Genomic DNA, 25,281 nt, shown 5'->3' on the forward strand with positions numbered 1-25,281 from the left:
TATAATAATATATGAATATTTTTCAACTAATTTTATTTTGAGTTACTAAAGTAATTTTATTTTGAGTCACTAAAGTAATTTTATTTTGAGTCACTTAAGTAATTTCATTTTTAGTAACTTAAGTAATTTTATTTTTAGTCACTTTTAAGTAATTTTATTGTCCGTCTTTTTTAAGTAATTTTTATTTTGAATCACTTAAGTAATTTTATTTTTAGTCACTTAAGCAATTTTATTGTCCGTCACTTTTAAGTAATTTTATTGTCCGTCACTTTTAAGTAATTTTATTGTCCGTCACTTTTAAGTAATTTTATTGTCCGTCACTTTTAAGTAATTTTATTGTCCGTCACTTTTAAGTAATTTTTATTTTGAATCACTTAAGTAATTTTATTTTTAGTCACTTAAGCAATTTTATTGTCCGTCACTTTTAAGTAATTTTATTGTCTGTCACTTTTAAGTAATTTTTATTTTGAATCACTTAAGTAATTTTATTTTTAGTCACTTAAGCAATTTTATTGTCCGTCACTTTTAAGTAATTTTATTGTCCGTCACTTTTAAGTAATTTTTATTTTGAATCACTTAAGTAAATTTATTGTCCGTCACTTAAATATAATTTTCAATTACAATTTCCAGCTAATTACTTTACAAGATTTAATAACTTAATAAATAATTCCACAGGTACCGTAAATACCGCCAGTGTACCTATCAGTGGCTTTGCTAGGTTGTTTTAGGGTTCGCCTAAAACCTATCTGAAATCACTCCTAAAATTTCCCTCGAGCCTTCCTTAAGAAGAGTTCTAGAAACGGAGCCCCGCATGCAGTCCTAACAGAAATCGTACTTCGTGGAGAAATATGGGAAATAAAATTACATAATTTGATATATACTGATTAAATTCCCAGACGGTTTTCAAATATTTTCTGAATAAAATATTTTCTATTCTCGTAAAAAAGTTTTCTGTACTATCTCTCGGAAATCGTTAAGAGCTCTATAGAGGGTGAATGGAGTTCTATAACCTATAGAGTGTTCTATAGAAAAACTGGTAGAAAGGTCAGTATAAATTTTTTACTAAGTATTAGCTTAAATTTGAAAAAAATTCTATTAAATTCTTAAAAAGATCTGAGTAACAGGTAACTTTAAAAGTTAAGAAAAACCTATAAGAAGTTTAAAGGAAATGCCCTAAACTGTTCTTTACGACGAAGAGAAAACCTCCAAGATTTTTAAAGAAAACTATTCTATAGAATACAAAGATATTTTTAAAATATATTTTAGAAAAATGTCCCATTTGCTAAAGACAACCGATGAAATCTCCACTAAATATCTTAAAGACCTATTTCGCAGTTTATTTACAAACATTCTATAAAATCGCTTTATATAGAAATGTCTAATAAAGGTTTAGTAAGGAGAGTAATGTTCTAAAAAGTTTCAGCGTGAATAAAAATTAAATATTACTAAAATAATTGTTACAATAGGGTCATGTTTCGTTAAATACATTTAATTACTGATTCCCTGAAAACGCCCCTTCGGAGCGTAAGGAAATTATTTCATGTTTTGCGATGCAAGGATGCATAAGCGCCCCCAAACTTAAAACCCTGCCGATGCCAATGGTATCCTACAAGTTGCGAAAGTCTGGGAACTTATCGCAAAGTTTGTTGAAACGAAAAGTAGTTCAATCTGCAGCGGCAGTGCCCAACTCCAATAGCTAAGCCTAGGTTCCCATCTTTTCGGGCAAGTACTGCAGGGAGGAGTCTCTAAGTTGACGTTATTTGATTGAAAAGTCTCCCGGGATGAAGCCGCCAAGACTACCGCGAGGGGGGCTTCTTCCGAGAACATTTTTTCCCGGGTCTGATGATCTGGTAACTACCTTTTCTCGCTCGACTTTCTCAATTTAAGACTTAGAAAATTAAGTTGAAGGGGTAGAATCTCGTCAAGCTAAGCGGATTAAAGCGCTATATACCGTCGAAATCTGCAACGGATTTCATTTTACGGAGGAAATTTTGTAATTTTAATACCACCAACTTTTTACATTTCAATGTTTTTATCCGCACCGAAAAACATTTAAAAAAATTATTGAAATTGTTTCCAGAAATATTAAATGTTTTAGTGGAAAGTGGATGAGAAATTTTGATCCGATTTGTCGTTTGAAGAGCTCGGGCTTCGGCGATTTTAATTAGGAAATATATCTCGAGTATATAGGACTATCTGAGAGCCAAAATCTAGCAAGTTACTTTTGAATAAAATTCGAAATAAGAGAAAAATAATATCTACATTAGACCGATTCATTACTTAGTTTTTTAGGGTTGTATTTATTTTTTTTTATTATATTTCAATTATTAGATTATTATTGCTATTGCTTTAGATATTAAAAGTAAAAATTACGCTTTTCTTAAAATGATTATTTTTTTACTTGCTTGCGCTTAGGTTACGCTTAAAGAGTAAGTTGAAAATTAATCGCTACCGTTAATTTTGTTATTAAACGAAGCGCGTATGTTTAAAACACCCAAATGTAAAGTTTCGTTGCTCTCCGATTCGTAGTTAATTAGAAGTAATTAGTAGAACGGCCAAACAATTTGAATTTCAGCGTGGTGATTACAAGAATGATCTTGGTATGATAGTGGGAACTATGTAATCTACCAGAAGCAGTGGGAAAAATTCTGAAAAAACCGTAGTCAATGACGTCACAAACTAGGCACGGTAAAATTATCGTTCAGAATAAAAGCCGCAACGGGGCGCTGCACGTAAATTTCATTTTAATATTATAAAACATAACGACGGTATTTGATCAAGTGAGTTACATTTTCGGAAAGCCGATGATCAAATGAACAAGAAAATATAAAGTTTTTTACTTTATATTCCGAAAATCTATATGCAACTTACTCTTTAAGGAAAAGGTGGTTTTCGTAAATTATTATTATTAATAATAATAATAATAATAATAATAATAATAATAATAATAATAATAATAATAATAATAATAATCAGCTAGGCTAATACCCAAGGCCCAACCTTAAGCCTAAGTCATCAAGTGACTTTTAAATCCATTAATTCAGGTGGCCGGGTTACAATGCGTAGGAGGGTGGTGGCAAGCCCTTCATGCCACGCGAACCGACAGCTCAGTACACTCACTATTACCGTTAACCTCAACAAGTTTTTATGGAAGGGGAAACCGAATAATATGTGACCTACACGGAGAGTGAACTCGCCATCTGCCCCGCCCCTTATCGGGAGAAAGGGACGAATGATTAGGAGGGGCGTGGTTTTTCTTCCGGGAATCACTTCACCAGCTGAATACATACTTGGTATTATGAACCCTTAGCTATATAGTAAAGCAATTAATGTCCTTAACAATGAAAGCAATCCCTGTTCAATCGTCCCACGGATCACGTTTATACGCCAATCGAAACCCGCGCCAATCTATCACACAAAGACCCAACTCAGATACATTGTCCCGCTTATAGCGACATCCGGAACGGAGCGAGAATTTGCAGGAATATTCCACTTCTAGTCAAACATATCTCTATCAGTCTCCAAATTCTATTCTTAAGGCAACAACGAGAAAGAGAATTAGAGGGGGAAGGGGGGTGGAGCGAAAGACCCCTGACCTCGATATATTAGGCCTAAATTGCTTCTATCCCACTCGCTCTGCAAAAGTAGGACAAGAACCAAGTTTTCCGAAGGAAATCTTATCGGAAATAGAAACGGATCCCCGTTATAAATTATTCATTAATTTCGACTTATATTTTTTGCCTGATCTCAACTTTTGCTTTTTTGATTTTTTTATCGGTGCTAAGCGAACCCCAAAAAATCCTTCAATTCATAATTTGAAGTTTACGCGTTTTTTAAATTTATAAGATTTGTAGCACGTAATCAACTAAAATGAAGAATAACGTTTCCAACAATGAAGTGCTAAATTAGAATATTATTAAGAATATACTACAACGTTTAAATGGTCAGTTACGTATAAGGTTCGAGCTTAGGAAATATAACGCCATCTGCCGTAATATCCGTCAACTTAATATGTGTATGGAGATAAATTCAGAAGTCATCTGCGATGTTTTCCGGTTGAACTTTCAGCTGTTGCGAAGAGATAATTTTGAAGTAGCAGACATCTTTCATATATTCAATTCCAGGCGATACTTATGACCAAAATTTAGACTACGCAAGAAGCCTATTGTAGATAAAACTAGATTTTTACTACATATGAAAAATTTATTTTACGCTTTGTTATCTTACAATATAAATTGATATATTGTAGAAGTAACATTTATTTTACAGGTTAGATATATATAATGTTCTCCAAAGTGTAATTTGGCCTGCCCAACTTGTTATGACCGACTAACATTTACTCTGCGCCTGGAGGGATCCACATGCAAAGCACTGAAGTTCAAGGAGAAATCAACTACCAGTGTTTGGCTACTACCAAATGTAACATAAATACACATAAGTTTGCCATAAGTATATTGTCTTTAATGAAACCTTGTCCGCGGGATATGACGTAAATTACGTCATCAACTTTATAGAAGTTAAACGGAAGTTAGTGAAATGGATTTTGCACACGTTGACAATCTGTAGTTTAGCTCGTACCTTTTGATTTTGTTTCCATGGTAACCTTTTCAATAGCGCATGTAATATAATAATTTTATATTTGCAGTCCATTTATTATGTGTTCCGTAAATTGTGAACCATATTGGGAAATATTTTTGCTGCTTATATTTTGTGTTAAGTTCAGCTGTATCTTGTAAGGAACACTTTTACCAGCTTTTCTTCTAGATGGCGTTAGTAGTAGCATATGTAGCATATCATAACATATGTATAGAGGAATTAAATAAAATTAGGTAATACTCGTTACGATTGGAAAATTTATTAACATTTTTTAAAATTTAAAATTAAGCCATAATACAGGCTTAAGACACAACGTTTCAACTATTATGCCTTAATTTTAAATTGTAAAAATTGTTAATAAATTTTTCCATCGTCATGAGCATTACCTAATTTTAAGAAATTCCTCTATACATATTTTATGATATGCTACATATGCTACTACTAACGCCATCTAGAAGAAGAGGTGGTAAAATAATTTCTTTCAAGATACAATTGAACTTAACACAAAATATAAGCTACAAACATTTTTCCCAATATGGTTCACTATTGACGTTATTTTCGTTCAAGCAGGCGAGAGCATCGGAATAACATCCATTCTCTAAAGCGTACTGGTCCAGTCGCTGTTCATATGGGTTTTCTAATGGAATTATTACTCCATAGATGGCGCTACTGCATCGTTTACCAAGTAGCACATCCTTTTCTTCGCGTAAAAGGAGACGCGAAAAAAGTGGGCAAGAAAAGGGGAAAGATTCTCTAGGAAGTCGCAAATGGATTTCCCGATTTTGTTGCTAGCTCGGAGGGCCAACCAGTGTATGTATTGTCAATCCAAAGCGACCAGCTGCTGGTCAAGGGATTTTCGGACACTGAAAGAAACGGCCAAAAACCCAACCACTGTCGCCGAAGCTGTTGACCAGTGTTCGACCTCAAAGGTGGTGAAAAATAAGAAATTCGCCGGAAATTTCGAGAAAATGGATTGATGCGTGAAAACACTTTTTATTTCGCAGATTTTTTTAAAGTACAAGCGAAAAAAAAAATCAATTATATAAAAAATAAGTTTCCCCTTTTTATATGTTGAAATTCAGATTTCTGCATCTTGTAAGTGTAAAAGTGGTGGGATTGTTTTAAATGCGTTCGGGACTAGAGCTACACTGGTGGCGATTAGAGTTACACGCGTGGCGATTTGAGTTAAATGGGTGGGGGACCAATATTTCATGGGTGGGGGCTAGAGTTAAGTGGGTGGGGACGGGTGGGAGATTAGAGTTATATGGGTCGCGATTAGAGTTAAAGGGTTAGGACCAATATTTAACAGGCGGAAGAACCAGTATTTCCTGGGTGGGGGGCTAGAGTTAAACAGGTGGGAAACCAGTCTTTAACGGGTGGGGAACTAGAGTTAAATGGGTGAGGTGGAAGATTAAGGTTAAACGGGTGGGGAACCAGTATTTCATGGGCGAGGTGGGAGATTAAGGTTTAACAGGTGGGGAACCAGTATTTCATGGGTGAGGTGGAAGATTAAGGTTAAACGGGTGGGGAACCAGTATTTCATGGGTGAGGTGGAAGATTAAGGTTAAGCGGGTGGGAAACCAGTATTTCTAGGGTGAGGTGGGAGATTAAGGTTTAACAGGTGGGGAACCAGTATTTTATGGGTGAGGTGGAAGATTAAGGTTAAACGGGTGGGGAACCAGTATTTCATGGGTGAGGTGGAAGATTAAGGTTAAACGGGTGGGGAACCAGTATTTCATGGGTGAGGTGGAAGATTAAGGTTAAACGGGTGGGGAACCAGTATTTCATGGGTGAGGTGGAAGATTAAGGTTAAACGGGTTGGGACCAGTATTTTATGGGTGAGGTGGAAGATTAAGGTTAAACGGGTGGGGAACCAGTATTTCATGGGTGAGGTGGAAGATTAAGGTTAAACGGGTGGGGAACCAGTATTTCATGGGTGAGGTGGAAGATTAAGGTTAAACGGGTGGGGAACCAGTATTTCATGGGGGAGGTGGAAGATTAAGGTTAAACGGGTGGGGAACCAGTATTTCATGGGGGAGGTGGAAGATTAAGGTTAAACGGGTGGGGAACCAGTATTTCATGGGGGAGGTGGGAGATTAAGGTTAAACGGGTGGGGAACCAGTATTTTATGGGTGAGGTGGAAGATTAAGGTTAAACGGGTAGGGAACCAGTATTTCATGGGTGAGGTGGAAGATTAAGGTTAAACGGGTGGGGAACCAGTATTTCATGGGTGAGTTGGAAGATTAAGGTTAAACGGGTGGGGAACCAGTATTTCATGGGTGAGGTGGGATATTAAGGTTAAACGGGTGGGGAACCAGTATTTCATGGGTGAGGTGGGAGATTAAGGTTAAACGGGTGGAGAACCAGTATTTTATGGGTGAGGTGGAAGATTAAGGTTAAACGGGTGGGGAACCAGTATTTCATGGGTGAGGTGGGATATTAATGTCAAACGGGTGGGGACCAGTATTTCATGGGTGAGGTGGGAGATTAATGTTAAACGGGTGGGGAACCAGTATTTCATGGGTGAGGTGGAAGATTAAGGTTAAACGGATGCGGGACCAGCATTTCATGGGTGAGGCTATAAAGTGAAACGGGAGAAAACCATTTTTCATGGGTGGGAGATTAAGGTAAAAACATTTGGGGCACCTGTATTTAATTGTTGGGAGATTAGAGTTAAACGGGTGGGGGACCAGTATTTAATTTGTGGGAGATTAGGGTTAAACGGGTGGGGCACCAGTATGTTATGGGTGGGAGATTAGCGTTAAAATAATGTGGATCAGTACTTCCTGGGTGGGGCCATAGAGTTAAACGGGTAAGGGAACAGGATTACATAGGTGGGATTAAAATTTATTGTGTGGGGCACTTGTATTTCATGGGTATAGGAGATTAGGGTTAAGTTGGGGACGCAACAGAATTTCATGGGTGAGGCTATAAACAGGGCTGACCCCAGTGGCGTAGCCAATAAATCGTCAAGGGAGGGGTAGAAGTATGTGAATGTTAATAGGGGGGTCGAGAAGGGGGTGAAAATTTAGTACAGTCAAAGGTAGGTCCAAGAAGGGGTCTGGACCCGGAAACCCCCCCCGCCTTGTTTACGCCACTGGCCGGCCCTATCATGTAGGGCGAACTGAAAATAAAGGAGAAAAAATATATTTTAGGGACAAGCAAGGGGGTGCCATCCCAAAACCTGCCTTGGGCCGGCACTGGCTATAAAGCGAAAGTGGTGGGGCACCAATATTTTATTGTTCGGAGGTTAGGGTTAAATTGGCAGGCGACCTGTCTTTAATTGTTGGGGACGAGTCGTTAGTGGGTGGGGATCTAGAGGTAAACGGGTGGTGGATTGGTGAGGGTGGGGGGGGGGGGCACTAGAGCCAAACCCTTGCATAACTTAAAGTAACCCAAAAAAAGACAGTATAAAAGTCATTACCCTAATTAAAATAAAATAAACCCCATGAATAAAACCACTTTTTTTGGTTACTTTCCACAACAATTTACATAAAGTTGAAACGAAAATTGGCGAGACACATTAGCAAAAGACCCCGTCAGATGGAGCCATTAAAAAGACGACACGCGACTGATAGAAGGCGTTTGAAGAGAAACCAGAGGGAAGAGTATCGAAGTTGTCTAAGAAGGCGGGCCAAATAAAGGGTGTCGGAGCGATGGTGCTTTTAGTTAAAACCAAATAAAGTCATTTCCTGCCAAGAAACTGCCCCTGTATAGCCACTCGACCGTAGAATGAAAACGGAATCGGAGAACGGGGGAGAAGGGAAATTTGACTTTCAAACGATATTGAAGAGGGCCTGGTGGTCATCGGTCGACGCGTCCTAATTACAAACAGAAAGCCCGCGAACCGCCGTGATTGCATCCGTCCAGAGAAGTCGCGCCGCCTAATATATTTGACTTTGAAAGACGACTGTGTTCCGCGTAATGCTTTCGACTCAGCCCACGCTACGATCGAAGCCGGGAAACCCGGTACCGTCCGCGTGTTTCGACGTAAGGCTAGCGTTGAAGTTAACCCTTGGTCGGGATAGCTAAATAACCCGGGCCTTTGCCTAAGCCTCGGCCGCCGTGTCTGGTTCTAAGGAAGCGGAAAAAACGAGGAATTCCGGACAGGATTTCGGAATTACCCTGGCCGAGCTTTAATTGTTTAAAGGGAGGTGGAAATTCCAACGCCCACCGTTATCTATCTCCGACATTATCCGCGTGGGGGCGCGACGATTTAATGCACGAGTGACGTATTGCCCGTACATCATTCTCAACGATCCCATTCTTCGCGAACGCTTATAGACGCTTGTTGATTTCGTTCGAATGGCTTTTAATGGGATGAGACGAGATTCGTGATTGCTTTGCCTTTCAAATGTTTGCTCAAACTATATTAGGTCAGTACTATCATTACCCAGCTACAAACATATTAATATTACAAGGATAATATGATGTATCGCTAATTACAAAAACATGATACTTATTTTAGGCTGTAGTAGTGCTCGGAATTGTTTATTCATTATCCAAAAAATTTCCGATTTATTTAAAAAACGTCGGTAAAAAGAATATCATTTTAACTTATTTAATTACGTTTTTTACGCAACCAAGCATTTGTTTGAATAAAAGTGGCATTTATTTAAATAATTGTTTATTTTATTTAATTAATAGGCTTATTCACTTTCGATTATTTAAACATTATACAATTTTTATTCAACTATTGGTTATTTAAATAAATATTATTTAAATATCGCCGAGCTTATTTTATTCATGGATACAAATTAATCGAATGCCGAGCACTATGCTGTAGTAACGATAAAATAGGATTAAGTTTTATTTAAGACAAAAAGTAGTAGAGGTAAAATATCAACACAAAATTTTTGTAATATTTAAATATAACTTATATTAGGTTTATTTAAGTCTTAAATAAGTCATAATTTTAAAGACCAACTTTTACTCTAAAAAAAAACTTAATTAGCTTTGTAATATGACTGGTTTTCAACTACATTTCCGTTCAAATCAAGTGTAAAATAAGACTTGTAGGCCTATATGACTGTAAAATTAATATTTCATGAAATCATACATCTTAAAAATTAAGATCAAAACGAGTCTCGAATTCGGTTTAAAAATACAGCCTTAATAACCTAGATGAAATTAAATACGCAGTGTAAAATATCCTTATAAACCTTAAAATAATACTTTCTAGTTGTTAACACACACATCTATAGAGTGCCAGCAGCTTGAAACCCTGCGACGTCACCAATGTTAAATGTCTATTGAGAAAAAACGTGAGTTTTCATGACAACCACTACGGAAGCTACGGCTGTGACGTCACTAACTTTTAAAAACGCATCAACTGCTAGCACTCTATAGATTTAAAGCTAAAATCTAAAAAAGATTAAAATTTAATTACAGTTTAAATAATAATAATAATAATAATAATAATCAGCTAGGCTAATACCCAAGGCACCACCTTAGGCCCAAGTCATCTAGCGACTTTTAATGCCTTAAACAGGTGGCCGGGTTACAATACGTAGGAGGGTGGTGGCAAGCCCTCATGCCACGCGAGCCAACAGCTCCCTACACTAACTATTAGCGTTAACCTCTACAAGTTAAATTAAGATCAGGATTACTATTATTTTTGCAGTTTATATTGATACTAAAATATGTATTATTTTTGCAGTTCAAATTGAGAATACAATATGCATTATTTCGCAGTTCAAATTGAGAATACAATATGCATTATTTCGCAGTTTAAATTGAGACTAAAATTAATATTATATTTGCAGTTAGCAATAAGTTTAAAATCACATTAGTAATATACGCTTAAATTAAATTTTCAACAAGCCTTATTTTCCATCTTAAATAAGACTAAATTTAGCGGAGGAATATCAGACTTAAATTAAACTTAATTAATTGCTATAAGGAGTCTTATTTAAAGATCTGAATCTCACATAGCTTAAATAAATCTAAAATAAAGCTGAATTTGGGACTGTGGAAGTTTCAAAAAAGTCTTATTTTTGCTAACCTATTTAAAACTAAAACTAAAATATAGCAACCTTAAATAAGTCTCGATTTTCACTCCAATTAAGAACGGGGATGTATTAGGAACTGTGACAGTTTAAACGGAGTATGTTTTTATATTAATAAATATAGCTTCGGTTTTGGCTAAGACCATTTGGTTTTGTTAAGGGATTTCTTATTTAAAATTCATCCATCGAAAGGGTAAACATTTATAAAATCCCATGTGGAATACGTAGGTAATCAATGAAATTCAAGGAAAAATTAGGATAAATCCGTGTTAATCAACGAAATACTGAATTTAAAAAGTGGAAATCACTGAAAATTGGAATAAATCACTGGATATTTCTTAAAATTGGGATACATCAATGAATAATACTTAAAATTGGGATAAATCACTGGATATTACGTAAATTTGGGAAAATCATTGGATATTACCAAAAATTGGGAAAATCATTGGAAACTACCAAAAATTGGGATAAATCATTAAATATTACCCAAAATTGGAATAAATTTATGAATTTTTCCTAAAATTGGGATAAATGCATTGCCTAAAATAGGAAAATATATTAAATATTACCCAAAATTGGAATAAATCTATGAATTTTTCCTAAAATTGGGATAAATGCATTGCCTAAAATAGGAAAATATATTAAATATTACCCAAAATTGGGATAAATCATTGAATATTACCCAATACTGAAAAAAAACCGTGGATATTAGCTAACGTTTTGGAGAAATCAATGAATAATACCAAAACTGTTTTGATATATTTATAGATATCAGTTGATATATAACTAGAAAGTGTACAGATAGCAATTGATAAAATTGGCCTAAATAAATTGATATAATACCGAAAAAGTGGGCTAATTCAGTTGATATATTACCGAAAAATTGAATTAAATCAGTTGATATAATACCGAAAAATGGTGCTAAATCAACGGAAATCCCCAAAAAATATAATAGATTAATAACTTAAAATTACAGAATCAGTAACAGGTGTACAAAATTATGACACTGCCTCGGTATCCAATTCCTCGCTTTGCTTATGTTATTCTCTGTGTAACTTCACAGGCTCCCTGTGATTTTTCAAGAAAAAATAGTACGGCCCGAAAAACGTTATTTATTGATTTTCTAAAACTATTGGTGTTCTCCCTAGTGGCGTAGCACGAAGTTGGCGTGGTCCCATTCAACCGAATGAATAAATATCCAATATTTTAAAGATAAAATATCCCTATTAGTTAGGGTTAGGATATGGGTTTGGTTTAGGGTATATTGTAAGGTAATGTTAGGTTAGGTTGGGTTGGGTTGGGTTAGGTTTGGTTGAGTAAGGTTGGGTAAGATTGGGTTGAGTTGGGTGTTGTTTTAGGTTAGGTTTGCTAGGGTGGGGTAAGGTTGGGTTTAGTTGGGTGTTGGGTTGGGTTAGGTTTGCTAAGGTTGAAGTAGGTTGGGTTAGGTTAGGTTAGATTGGGTTGGGTTGGGTTAGGTTTAGGTAAGGTTCGGTTAAGTTGCGTGTTGGGTTGGATTAGGTAAGGTTGATTTAGCTTTGGTTAGGTTGGTCTAGGTTGGGTTGGGTTTTGTTGGGTAAGGTTGGGTATAGTTCGGTTGGGTTGGGTTGGTTTTTATTAGGTAAGGTTGGGTTGGGTTGGGTTGGGTTAGGTTGGTCTAGGTTGGGTTGGGTTTTGTCTGGTTAGGTTGTGTATGGTTCGGTTGGGTTCGGGTGGTTTTTATTAGGTAAGGTTGGGTAAGATTCGGTTAGATTTGGTTAATTTGGGTGTTGGGTTGGGTTAGGTTGGGTAAGGTTGGGTTAGGTTGGGGTTTGGGTTGAGTTAGGTTGGGTTAAGTTGGGTGTTTTGGGTTGAGTTAGGTTGGGTAAAGTTGTGTAAGGTTGGTTAATTTGGTTGTTGGGTTTGGTTAGGTTAGGTGGGGTTGGGTTTGATTGGGTAAGGTTAGGTTTGTTTAGGTAAGGTAAGATTTGGTGGGGTAGGGTTGGGTTAAGTTGGGTTGTCTAAGGTTTGGTTAAGTTGGGTGGGGTTAGGTTAGGTTGGGTTAGGTTAGATTAGGGTGAATAAAATGATATTTAATTATTGCATATTAAAAGTTCCACGTAAATTTATTTTAAATCCCCCAAAATTGTAGGATTCAGTCAAATGGGAAATCGGCGGTATGGGGAGACAAGCAAAACTATTACAGTGCTAAAGAAAATATAACGTTTGCTTTAAAATAATATCAAGATTATATTTAAACTTGAGGATAAAATTTTCGACGATTTTAACGTTGCCCCCATCCCTCCTGATACTCCAAACATCAGCTGCTTCCCAAAAAAGAAAAATCAAGCCATCCCGGTATTTCATTGGTTCCTTAAAACTGAATTCTTCCGACGCGATTGAAGCGCCCTCCGGTGACGTATTTCCTGCCCTCTAGGGGACAAATTCTCAGTAAGTAGAAAGAAATACATTATCGACAACACTTACAAGGAGACATCCCGAAGTGTAACCCACCGATTTGGTTCAAACTCGGGGGATTGGTAGACCTTCATGTAACTTGAAAAATCCTAAAGGGAATTTATTCAATGGGCAACCGTTTTGCCATGGCAACGAAAAATGTTTTGACAACAACAAATAGAAATTTTCCAATTGAAAATAACATGGGATTCTGACCGATTCCTAGGACCCCCCTGTGAAAAATTTTAACAAATTTCAAAATTTCGAAAAAGCCAAAAAATAGAAAAAATAGATAAAAATTTACAAAAAAATAACATCAAAACTGATCAACTTTTGATCAATGTGAGGTCAAAATACCATGCTATTTTCAACGGGAAAATTTTATATTTTGTGTTGTCAAATTTTTTTTTCGTTGCCATGGCAAAACGGTTGCCCATTGAATAAATTCCCTTTAGGATTTTTCAAGTTATATGAAGGTCTACCAATCCCCCGAGTTTGAACCCAATCGGTGGGTTACACTTCGGGATGTCTCCTTGTTAAATTTATACTGACTATTTAAAATTGAAATTGAAATATTAGTATTCGATAGTTTTACAGTGGCGTTAAAGAACCAAGTCATCGCTCGACTCAATTAAAATTAAATAACATTTTCCATTCCTGGAAAATCCATCCCAGTAAGATTCGCAATGTATAAGCCAAATCTGCCGGTGGAAAATGTCATAATATACTTATTTAAAGGCCTTTGAAATGAGTGTACAGGTATAAACGGCATTGAAATCTTAAAGCTTTCACGCGGAGTGAACGGTTTTGATAAAGCGATGTAGGAGCTATTTCCGTGTTTGCGTTGGGAACTTCGTCTAGCTGCTATTTTACGCGCCTAGCAAAAGGTTTCAATCGTAAACAGCATTTTCAAAAGAACCCTAGCTGCCAATTTCACCATTCAACGCGATTTCCGCCGACTCAAATGCACGAATAGGAAATGCTCAATTTTATAAAAAAAAGGCGAAAATTTAATACGACGGGAAAATTTAGGCTCATTCAATCAATCAAGGTCGTATCACTTTTGGGTAATTTTAATTTTGAAATGTCATTTGAAACTTTATTTCAATTATATCTATTTCATACATTACACAATTTTTACGGTTTAAATAGTTTAAATAAAATACATATGGTTTATATAAAAACGCACCGGTTAATTCATATTACTGAGGTGTTAGTGACTTCGAAAAATGGACACCAGATTTCTTATTTATTAATATTTTTAATATTCCATTGGTTTTCCTGAGATATATTACAATATATCTCAAATATTTCCAATATTTTTCAAATATTCTTAAATGCTTCCGATATTTCTGAAATGCTGTCGATATTTCAGATATTTCCCAAATGCTGTCGATATTTCCGATATTTCACAAATGCTGTCGATATTTCCCAAATGCTGTCGATATTTCCGATATTTCCCAAATGCTGTCGATATTTCCGATATTTCCCAAATGCTGTCGATATTTCCGATATTTCCCAAATGCTGTCGATATTTCCGATATTTCCCAAATGCTGTCGATATTTCCGATATTTCACAAATGCTGTCGATATTTCCGATATTTACCAAATATTTCTGATGTTTTTCAATATATGTGATATTTCCAATATTTCCCAAACATTTCTGATGTTTTTCAATATATGTGATATTTCCAATATTTCCCAAACATTTCGGATGTTTTTCAATATATGTGATATTTCCAATATTTCCCAAACATTTCCGATGTTTTTCAATATATGTGATATTTCCAATATTTCCCAAACATTTCTGATGTTTTTCAATATATGTGATATTTCCAATATTTCCCAAATATTTCTGATGTTTTTCAATATATGTGATATTTCCAATATTTCCCAAATATTTCTGATGTTTTTCAATATATGTGATATTTCCAATATTTCCCAAATATTTCTGTTGTTTTTCAATATATGTGATATTTCCAATATTTCCCAAACATTTCTGATGTTTTTCAATATATGTGATATTTCCAATATTTCCCAAACATTTCGGATGTTTTTCAATATATGTGATATTTCCAATATTTCCCAAACATTTCCGATGTTTTTCAATATATGTGATATTTCCAATATTTCCCAAACATTTCTGATGTTTTTCAATATATGTGATATTTCCAATATTTCCCAAATATTTCTGATGTTTTTCAATATATGTGATATTTCCAATATTTCCCAAATATTTCTGATGTTTTTCAATATATGTGATATTTCCAATATTTCCCAAATATTTCTGATGTTTTTCAATATATGTGATATTTCCAATATTTCCCAAATATTTCTGATGTTTTTCAATATATGTGATATTTCCAATATTTCCCAAATATTTCTGATGTTTTTCAATATATGTGATATTTCCAATATTTCCCAAACATTTCTGATGTTTTTCAATATATGTGATATTTCCAATATTTCCCAAATATTTCCGATGTTTTTCAATATATGTGATATTTCCAATATTTACCAAATATTTCTGATGTTTTTCAAAATATCTGATATTTACGATTTTTCAATATACGTAGCATTTCCGATATTTAGGATGTACAGAATAAGCAGAAATATTTTCTATATTTTTCTTATTTCTCAAGATTTCTTCAATTTCTAGATTCTCAAAACTAATTATTTATTTTTTTTCGCTTTTTTTTGTACACCACAGTTCTTAAGCGGCTAGCCCTTCGGATATTAATCAAATTAAACTTTGTGTATAATCAACTACAAGTGAAATTAAAAATTACGAATTATCGTCTTAACCCTAGAGACACCGATATGCAAAAAATAATTAAAATTATTTCCTTCGGGATATAAATGTGGGTTAACAGCGAAAAATAAGGGAAGAAGCAATGATAAAACTTATCAGAATTCGTGACATTTAAAAACGCAATACTCGGAGGAATCGAAAGTTCGTTTTACTTTTAAAAATAATAAGATAACGGTTTGCGGGGAAACGTCAAGAAATGGGTCCCCTAAATTTATTTCTTATTTCTTTTTCATTCATTTCCCAAATTCGCCCAACATCGAGACTAGCCCGCCATTGTTGCTATTTTATCTTATCTTCTTCCGTTTATTTCGTTTGTTGTTTTTCCTTATTTCTTTCATTTTCTTTCGAAATCGAATAATTGGATTTGTAGTTGCGTGTTTCGCTTCTCGACGTTATAGATGGCAAACCGGTAAGGTAATGCATTCTCGAAAGATTTAAGCCTATTCGCTATCACAGATTTAGTTAATGAAGTCGCTAGCTTCTCCTCCGCGTTTCGGAAAACCCCGAAATTGTAAATTGGTAACCTCTCCTCTATATAAGATATTTCCCCTTCTATACGTGAAGAGTAAAATGTCCCTCTGGGATATGCCAAAAGGAAGTCTCGACTAACAAGTTATTTTCCTTTTCGGTTTCAAAAAAGAGTTTGCGAATCCTATATATATATATATATATATATATAGATAAATTTTCCTCCTAAGGTTCGCGCAAATTCTTATCGCCATACTTTGTGTGCTTTAAAGTTGAAATGGACGTAGGTTTGCAGCTTCCAACTTCGAAATGATAGAAAACTGAAAGTTGTTCTGGAGGAGTATCCACTTTTAAAAACTCTTCTTAAATGAGACCGTATCCGATACACGGTATATTCTGAGGACGCCTAAGGGTTGAAAACGTTCAAAGTTTCCTCAGATTTGAAGATATTTCTCGTTAGTTACGATGGTTGAGTACGGGTGTAACATGTGTCGAATTACTTGGCTTTAAAGGGAGTATAAAAGTTTCGTTTAGTTCTGGCGGATCCACGAACTTCGTATTCCTACCACTATGTTGAATAGAAGCTGCCGTGATTGGCACTAATTACGTTAAAAACCAGTTTACATATATTTCCAAAACAAATTAGTGTTGTTAATTTTCCGGATAATAGAATGCGGAAAAATTTCCGGAAAATTTTCCAAATTGCGGAAACTTTTCCGCAAATCAGAAAAATGAAAAAACTAAACACAAATTCCTTTTAAAGGGTTTTTAATTTTTTTTAAGACTTTTTATCGATATAAAATGTCTATTAACAGTAAACATATTACAAAACATTAATAGTGTTACATTGTTAATCAGTTTAAACTAGTCTAAAGGTTAAGTTTTACTTTTAGATTCGAAAAAAGAGGCGAAAATTCCGCTTTATTTAAATTTGCAAACAATATTAGACTAATGATGGAATGAAACCTTTTTTTTCGGAAAATACGGAAAATTCGGTATTTGACATTCCAAAAATTATTTTCAATAACTTATTTAAATTCTGTACATGTACATAAAGAAATCGACTTATTCGGTAGATATGGGTAATTTACGAAAATATGAAAATACAACAGCTAGATACTTTTCGAGGTAGAGTAGCAAGTGTAGAGTCATATGAAGTCATTTTTACTCCAGTTCTGTCTTAGTGCATAAGTCGGCTTGATGTAACACATATTTGGTGTGAAATGCTTTCCGAAAAATAGTACTGTATACTTTAGCCTGTTCTGAACCTAAAAGTGTACCCCTTTTTAACTAAATTTCAATTGAGCTAAAAACGAAAATGAGATGAACGGAAATTTTAGCGCTCAAAATGAGCGACCAGAAATGAGCGAAAATTTTACCGCTCAAAAAAGAGCGACAAGAGATGAGCGAATATTTTACCGCTCAAAAAAGAGCGATGAGAAATGAGCGAAAATTTTACCGCTCAAAAAAGAGCGACAAGAGATGAGCGAAAATGTTACCGCTCAAAAAAGAGCGACGAGAAATGAGCGAAAATTTTACCGCTCAAAAAAGAGCGACAAGAGATGAGCGAAAATGTTACCGCTCAAAAAAGAGCGACAAGAGATGAGCGAAAATTTTACCGCTCAAAAAAAGAGCGAAAACTTAAAAAACGATCGAGCTTGAACGCCAGTTTTACAAAAAATGCCCATCACTTTAAAAAAAAGTGTCAAAATGAAACAAACACATTAACAAAATATGAAAATATCTTCACGGGTTTAAAATGTAAAACCCTAAACGGGTGATATAAATTAATTTAAACCAATGAAGCGTCAAATGGCTCGTAAAAACAGGCATACGCAAAAATAAATCCTAAGCAAGGCTTATATCTAGTTTATTATCGCTGGCTATGAGCTCCCTGACATTTTATAGCTGCACCTAATTACGGGGAAGACTGCGGAAGAAAACTACACGCTAAATGATCCGATAGCTAGGCTCGTTAAAATTATACGGCCAGACGAATCAATATGGCAAATTTTCCCATCACACGATACTGCAGCCAGGAGAAGCTTCTTAATTCTTTAGACGAGCAGACTTAATAAAGGCAGGTATACGTGATAGGTCATCTGAACCGACGTTGTATTCATGCTTAATAAGACGCGATACACGTTCGAGAATTTCTAATATCTTCATTTGGGAGATTTTAAATACGCTCTCGGGGGTTCCTTGGCTTGTTAACTTTGGATTACTATCCTGTGATTAGCGCCTCTAAAAGCCCCTATTTTTAGACGGACTATTAATGATGCAATATCGTTCCATCGGATTTGTTTAATGGTTTATTTGGCGATTGTATTTCCTCTAAGGAAACCACAATTATGTAAGTCGGAAAGTTTTCGGAAAATTACTGGGGCCTTTTTTACAGAAAATTTCCGTATTTTTCCGAAAACAAAAAAGAAAAATGGGTTTTCATTCCATGATTAGCCTAATATTGATAGCAAATTTAAATTTCGAGGCCTTTTCGCCTCCTTTTGTCGAATCCAAAATCCAGTCTAGTCTAGAATAAAATTAATATATGTTTCAATTTTATATTTTTCCGATTTGTGGAAAATTTTCCATAATTTTAAGGAAATTTTTCCGCATTTAATTTTTCCGGAAAATTAACCACTCTAGCAACGATTGTTTACCTGGCTTAACGTTGTAATGGAAAGAAATCTACAGTCAGTTTAAGTATTAAAATGATAAATTATTTAAATAGTCTAGAATCTTATGATTTTTTCCCTATACTTAAATATATCTAAATTAATAAATTTTTATGAATAACGATGATAAACACGCTTTTTAATTTAAAAATTATCAACCAATAGTATATTACGTACAAATATTGTATTTTTTAAAAGATTTAATTTTAAAATTACAAGATATTATTCAATTTGTTTCCTTAATTTTTAGCTAATATTATAAAATAATATGCTATTTTCATTCGAAAAATGTAGCAATATATTACGAACAAAAACATTGTTTTTGGATAAATGTACTTTTATAATAATTAGAGTTTATTTCATTGGTTATTTTCTTAAAATTCATGATTTTCTGGTTAGGATTGATGATTTTTTAATTAGAAAATTTACCAACATACGGAATATTACGTACAAAAGAAATTTTTTGAAAGAAAAGTTATATAAAATTATAATAGCTTAGATTTTTATTTTCTTAGATTTTCACATTTGGAAATTAATGGATTTCAGGTTAGTTAATAATATAAGAATATGCCTTTTAAAATAAAAAATATTTAAATAAAAATTATTATCAGAATCGATTTAGTTTATAGAAGTTTAAAAAACACTCTGTTCTAAACAAAGATTTTGAAAATCACAATAAATCTAGGTTTTGCTCTTTACGTGAGAGTTTATTAAGAAATATGTAAAAATTAAATTTCCCAAAACTAATATTCAAAATATAATCTGGTCATAACTTTATTAGAAATTCTTCCCCAAATCGTGTCAAAACATTCCTTATATTCCAAGATATATGTCACAAAACCATTTATTTCAAGACGTTCCAAGCTGATAATTTATGACAAGTAAACAAAAGCACAGAATATACAACTCTTAAACCTAGAAATATAGCCTTCGTTAGCACAGAAACAATTATATCAGCAGTCCATTTATCAGTCTCTTAAAATTTCATAAATAATACCCAAAGGAAAGGGATACAAATTAATTTAATAATTCCATCAATGAATAAAAATATAAACTTTTGACAGTTCCAAAAGTCCCCGCTCTTTCGCTAATGGATGTTACTTGGAAGGGTCACTCCTCTCAACTTAAATTTCCTATGGTAAAAAGTGACGTAAAATAAGGTTTCGCAAAGGGAAATTTAGATATATTTATCATACAAGGCTTAGCTCTTCTTCAAAAGAAAATAGGTCTATATTTCGATTTCGTATCTTTAAAGGATTTTTTTTCTGTATATTTTTGGGCTCGCAACCCAAATCGAAAACGTGTAATAAATGTTAAGAAATATGGCAGTTTGCCGGGAAATATAACCGATATTCCATCTCAACTTTATGATATCGCGTACTGAAGACGAACGTTCTAGTGTCCACGCCGGTGTTGGTGCGCCAGTGCCGGTCCCGAGGGGCTACATACTCGCCACGCACCCCCCAAGGCGCCCAAGATCCCCAAAATGGCCCATTTTGAAGCTTTAATCTTTATGTAAAGGATTTGGGAGAAGTCCGAGAGAGGTATCGAATTTGGATGCGCCGGGAGACCAAAGTAGCGTAAAAATTCTATAGAAACTTTGTTTTTGTTCAATCTATTCTATATAATATTGAAATTTTTAATATAGAGTTATTTGAAGGTAACGGATTGAGAAATTTATATAGAAATTCTATAGAATAAATTCTTTATTTTCTATAGGAATTTCAAAGAGAAGGAATAGGCGATAGCATAAATTGCAAGGTATACTGGGTAAATTTTCTTTCGGGAAACATTTGAGCGCCATCAAACGGCAGAAACCTTTAAAAATAGTCACCTGGTTATAAAATTGCTTTAAAGTTTATTATCCCTAACTATAACTAAATAAATATTTATTTGAATATTGTGACTGAAATTGCGAATATCTTTGGACATAATATAAATACGATAAAATGGTATTAAAATTTAACCCCTGTATGATTGCTATAGAAATTCTAATCGAATAATCTTAATATTTGCTATAAAAATTCTAATTGAATAATCTTAATATTTGCTATAAAAATTCTAATTGAATAATCTTAATATTTGCTATAAAAATTCTAATTGAATAATCTTAATATTTGCTATAAAAATTCTAATTGAATAATCTTAATATTTGCTATAAAAATTCTAATTGAATAATCTTAATATTTGCTATAAAAATTCTAATTGAATAATCTTAATATTTGCTATAAACATTCTAATTGAATAATCTTAATATTTGCTATAAAAATTCTAATTGAATAATCTTAATATTTGCTATAAAAATTCTAATTGAATAATCTTAATATTTGCTATAAAAATTCTAATTGAATAATCTTAATATTTGCTATAGAAATGTATGTAATATTTTTACAGAATACTAAGAATAATCCTAACATTTGCTATAGATTTTTATGTAATATTTCTATAGAATAATCTTAAAATTTGCTATAGAAATTTAAAACGTTAGAAAAGTCTGGTTTTTTTCTATAGAAATATTTTGGTGGAACTTTATAAGATAACTTTAAGTACACTAATAATGATAATGCTAATAATAATAATAATAATAATAATTAGCTAAGCTAATGACTTGTGAAGCCTTGATAAACGTTACTAGAAAGTTCAAAGAAACGTTTTCTATTGGAAATATACGGACTACTTCAATATTTTTAGTTTGTTGTTTATTTATTTTGTCATTATGTGAAACTTTGCAACACTTTAACTACGTGCTAATATTCAATTTAATATTAGAAAATTACGGAAAATATTTATCGTTCAGATAAATTATTATTTTAAAGATTTCTAATGATAGTAGAAGTATTGTCTCGGTAGGTTGTGGCAACACGTTAATCACGTGCTAATATTCATTTTAGTATAGGCTAATTACTGAAATTAATTATAAATAAATTATCGACTTACGATAGTAATGAATTACCTGTAAAAGTATTGTCTGGTCAGTAACCCCGGAATATACGCGTACAAGTTTGAAATCCATTGTATTGGTAGTACAATTCATTTGTCATATCGCCATAAAGAGAAAATGGCACCTGAACCTATTCATTTCTTCCTTTATAGTCCAGCGTCAGTTCAATACTCTAATATAATGGCCGCTGAATGTACCACCATCCCCGCCTTAATCAAAACTACAAACTAAAGGTGTCCACGATACAATAGTAAGGGCTTGCCATATATTCAATCAAATTGTTTGATGGTCCGCGAAAAAAGATATTCTTCGAGTAATTATAGATTTCCATTATTCATAAGAAAAGCTAAGCAGCTTAGAAGCAAGCAACCTCCGTTATTTGCTGCAAAAACACTACGCATTGCGAACACTATAGTTCCGTTATGTTCTTTTTCTTTGTTATTTCCGCATTATATTAGACTAGGTGAAAGGGGATGTTCCGGGTCCTTTGTGTGTAAGGATCTGGATGGGGTTTAATCAAGTACTCCCTATTTAAATATTAATAGGAGCTAGTAGATCAAATAACAACACAGAGTGCGTTTTTTGGGGGTCCGTCCGGGACACCCACAACTTGGATTTTAATTCTGTAAAGGAAATATAATTGATGTTTTTGATTGATTTTAATTGGATGTATGATTGATAATAATAATAAATTCATTTATTAAATATTGTTTGGTATCACCACAATACACCTTTATTCCAGATATTAAAATGTAAAATGCATATATATCTGATATATTTAATATGATTTCAAAAGAACAATTTAACATACTGTTAATACTTAAATTATTGTACTTGCTTTTCAATTTAATCGATTAAAGTTCTGTAAAGGAAATATTATGTGCTCAAATTAGTTTTAAAATACATAATTAATATAAATTACATTATTGATAATAATTACATTATTAATATAAATTACATTATTGATAATTCTTTTTTTAATCACTTGATTTATTTAATAAGATTTTAATTTATTTATTTCACTACTCTTAGAATAATACTTGCATAATACTTTGCATTTTGTTGAAGTAAACAATGAAGATATATTGTTTTCATAACATGCGTTATCTTATCTAATATGTTTAGTTTGTTTTTTAACAAGATAAGGCATTACTATAAAACGTCACCGCCGTAATAGTCGGAGGGTCATTCAGCTTCTGCATTTTCAATAGTAATGTCGCTCACTTATTAACTTAATTATTGTAAATAATTTTGTACATAATGTTTTTAACTTCAATAATAAATTACTAGTTGGAATTGTATTACGTAGTCAGTTTATTCACTCTTTAGTGGCTCTGCTCAGTGTGCGTTGACACAAAACTCAACACATTTCAATTAAAATATTTTATTGTGTTTGCCGCTCAATTTAATCAATGCACTGAAAATAATAATAAACTTGATTTACTAACACTAATCAAGATAAAAAAATTCAAAGTGATATTATGAAATTTAAATTTAAAACAAAATGAGTACATTTTTTAAAAATGACTAATTTCAAATACAACATTAAATGGAGTAGAAACTAAATGGAATGCTAATATTTGTTTTTATCAGAAAAATAAAAAATTGAAACATAAATAAAAAGATTGTATTCTATTGAAAATTAGCATTGAGAGTGTAAACAGAAAAATAAAAGAACTTCTACACCAACTGGAACTGTACAAGGCAGAGGTGCCCAAATGGTCGATTTTAGTAAATTGTGATATCAACATTCAAAAGGGTGATCCCCAAAATATTCTAAAATCTTCAAATAAAAATAACTAGTAAAAATATGGAAATCTCGACCTTGATAGCAGATACTTCCAACTAGGAGCAACAAACACAGCACCCCACACAAGGAGAACGCAACCCGTCAAAAGTCGTGGATTTTCTTGTGTACGTTTTTCATTCGCTAGACGCTTTAGCGCCTGCTGCCGTCGGAAGGGGAAAATTCGGAAATTGTCTTCCCCCCGCCCGTAAAACGTTCATCGTAAAGGCTCGTGACACTCGTCCAATGAAATTCGTACACAACCCTTCGTTAGCGTGTTTAAAGGCTAGCTGCGTTCTCCTTGTGTTTGTTGCTCCTAGCTTCCAATCATATCCTGGCATTTTCCCCAGCACTGTTTCCGGAGTAAGAGTATACCAAACCAGGATAAAAGTTTATTTTTCACACCAGTTATAGCGAAGGACATCGAAGAATGTATTTTGAGTCTTAAAAATCTAACATCGAAATTTCATGATGATATTAGAATTAAAACTTTAAAAAATTTGAAACATTTTATATCTAAACCTATAGCCCATATTACTAACCTATCTCTATCACCGGGAATATTTCCTAATATCTTAAAAAAATCCATAATAGTACCTATTTTTAAATCCGGAAATAAAACTAAATATGAGAACTATAGGCCGATAACTATATTGAGTAATTTATCTAAAATTATTGAAAAACATATTAAAAAACAATTGATAAAATTTCTAGATAATATTAACTTTTTTTCAAAAAACCAATATGGCTTTAGGAAAAATTTAAACACAAATGATGCAATGTTAGAAGTTACAAGATATTTATATAATTCAATAGATAAAAGTAAGAAAGCTATTGGGATTTTTTTAGACTTGAAGAAGGCATTTGATACGGTTAGTCACCCTATATTATTACAAAAATTAGAGAAAGCTGGTGTGAGGGGTATTCCTTTGAAATGGTTTGAATCTTATTTAAGGAATAGAGAAATGGTTGTTAAGGTATCCAACACTTTAAGTGACCCTAGATTATTAACCTACGGAATTCCTCGAGGAACTGTACTTGGTCCTATACTATTTCTGGTATACAGGGTGCTAACTAAAAAACGATACAGAGCCAATTACTCAAAATGTGTTTTATGTAACAATTTGAAATTTGCAGGTTACATAGAGGGTGCAGGGGGACAAATGACAATGAAAATTTTAATGACTTTGAACCAGGTCTTCAAGGTCATTCAAATTTTATCTCGAGAACCATTAGGATTAGAAGAATGGTTCCAATTAGAAATGTGTTCTACGTTTAATTTTAAGTCTAAACCGTTTTGACCCGATCTAATGTGACCAATGGGAAGCTGAAAAATGTTAGACCAAAATCCATAAGGTCGTGTGTGGTATTCTAATAAAGACACAATATTTAAGGGCTTATAAATCGAAAACTACCAGATCTAATGGATCAAAATTGTCGTGACACTCTAAACTGAGTGAGGGAGTTAGAAATTTGTTACTTATTAGTTCAAGGTCATTCAAAATTTATCTCGAGAACCATTTGGATTAGGAGAATGGTTCCATTATAAAAATGCCCGCCAA

General features: G+C 33.5%; 1 protein-coding gene across 1 annotated transcript in view; it reads right to left on the reverse strand.

The window, feature by feature from the left end:
• The window catches only part of LOC149944020 (gamma-aminobutyric acid receptor alpha-like), a 117,397-nt gene that overhangs the window by 64,529 nt on the left and 27,587 nt on the right, over positions 1 to 25,281 (reverse strand). The window lies entirely within an intron of this gene.

Source organism: Leiobunum rupestre, chromosome 5 (assembly GCF_980474605.1).
Source record: "Leiobunum rupestre chromosome 5, qqLeiRupe1.1.hap1, whole genome shotgun sequence".
NCBI lineage: Eukaryota > Metazoa > Arthropoda > Arachnida > Opiliones > Sclerosomatidae > Leiobunum > Leiobunum rupestre.